Raw genomic sequence first — 2309 nt, forward strand, 5'->3', positions numbered from 1 at the left:
GTCGTAATTTATGTGAGCTATGCTAATTCTTAGTTTAGCTTCACAACTTGGATGGAAAACGTGGGAATATACAGTCTGTCCGAGATAGGTTGCGACAAATTTCGAGGGGTAGTAGAGGTTTCTTTGAGGAACAAATCGAAGATAGGAACCCGTGTCCTCAGACGTCATGCAGCGACGCTACATAATGTCGAAGTTATAGGCGCTGGCTCCAGCACTTGGCCACCCCTTCGGCGGCAAACGTGATTTTGTACCCTGACGGGCCGTAGACGGAACGTCTCATCACAATGTTGTTTGTTATTCAGTGAATACGATCGATTGCCACGATCGCCAGAAATGTTGCGTAGAAAGGTCTTGTCTCCTATGAATCCCATGGTCTGTTGCCCTGGTGGGGATGGTTTTGGTCACAGACTTCCATCTGAAGTTTATTTTTCTGCTGTGTACCAAAAACCATCAGAGATTTCCGAGGGTTCCACGAGAAAATTCAGCTGCCGATGGAAATCCGTATCCGAAATCGTCATCCACCAAAGCATCACATGGCCTTTCTACACAGCAACTAGTTCCATCTTCTCCATTCGCGACTGTGACAATGTGGTGATTACTGAATAAGAAGCAACACTGCGAGACGTTCAGCGTATGGTCCGTCAGCGTACAAAATCATGCATGTTACCACAGTTGTGGCCTAGTGTCCGGCGCTGGCAGCTATAACTTCGACTGTCTGTAGCGCCGTTGGATGACGTTTCCAGATACACCCCAGATACAGGGTCCTATCCTGGATTTGTTGCGCAAGACGCTCTCTACAACCCTTCGAAGTCTGTCGCAACTCTTCTGCAGCACCCTGAATATTCCATTTCTTCAGTCATCTGGGTCTTCAGTTATTTATTCACTTGCTTTTCCACTCATTAAGTAATATGATAACGTTGATCTGAACACATTATTACTCTTCTCCCGTTTGTAAATGTATCGACGTTTAAGGGTTCTTGCATCTAAGACATCATACTTTGTATTCATTTTCTGCGCAATATATATCCACTTATTCAGTATTCATATAACCTGCTATTCTTTCAAAGTTATTTTCTACTACTCTGATCATCAAATCCTCACATGCACCCATCTAAGAATTTCACTCAGAAGATAAATGCATTCCGTTCCATTATGTTTCAAGAGCCGCGCGGGATTAACCGAGCGGTCTAGCCGATGCAGTCATGGACTGTGCGGCTGGTCTCGGCGGAGGTTCGAGTCCTCCCTCGGGCATGGGTGTGTGTGTTTGTCCTTAGGATATTTTAGGTTAAGTAGTGTGTAAGCTTAGGGACTGATGATCTTAGCAGTTAAGTCCCATAAGATTCCACACACATTTGCACATTTTTATGTTTCAAGACGAAAGAAACTGAGCTGATTTCAGCAGAGAGGATACTTCTGTTTTTGAATGAAGTAAGTGCGAGTTGTACAACAGCGCTGAAGCACGTGTTTTCAGTGACGAAGATGTCGAGATTTAGCAATCATACGATCTAAAGTTTGTAAGTGTTGTAGGATACAGTGTACAAGTCTATTTGTATGGGACAAAACTTTTCTAAGAAGATTGATTCAGCAACACAGATAGGGAGTAGCTACACGAGATTTATTGCGAAGGTTACAATTTCAAGCTATTTTGGTCTAGTTTGTGTTAAATCCCCCTTTCATTATTCTGTTGCGCTACAAGTAACTTTCTGACACTATAGCATATAAGCGAAATTACCCAAACCGCGTTGTTGTTCACTTATAAGTCAGGTTTCTTTTACTGGGAATGTTTCAGGACATAAAAGTACTGATCATAGCGTTTTATGAACTAACAGGTTAAAGTTTAATGTAGTGACTGGCTTCCAAGGTGTAGTAAGATTTCATTATTTTGTTTGTATTTTTCTACTTCTGGACATAGGAACGATGTAGATTTTTCTAATATCCCAAAAAAATGTAATGTTTGTTATTGAATTACAAAGCTTAATGTCCAGTGATATATTTTTAAATTTCTCTCCAGGGTAAGCCTTAAAAGCTTTCAGCTTGACACCAAAGAACGAAATAAATCCTTCGCAGAGGGTAATGCATTTTTCCCGTCACCTGCGGCGACTGCCTGGACCTGTTCACCTCTCTGGCTCAGAGCCAGTGCGATATCGGCTGCATCCGGAATACGCCGGGTGCCTTGGGGGTCTGGAAGCAGTAAATTGCCCCTCCCGTTGAGTCGCTGGCTGCCGGCCCTGTCCCACAAAAGCAGAGCTGGCAGGGCTATCTCTGCAGGTTGCTGTGCACTGCGCGGCCTCTGCCTCAATACACTGAAG

This window comes from Schistocerca americana, chromosome 6 (assembly GCF_021461395.2).
Source record: "Schistocerca americana isolate TAMUIC-IGC-003095 chromosome 6, iqSchAmer2.1, whole genome shotgun sequence".
Classification (NCBI taxonomy): Eukaryota; Metazoa; Arthropoda; class Insecta; order Orthoptera; family Acrididae; genus Schistocerca; species Schistocerca americana.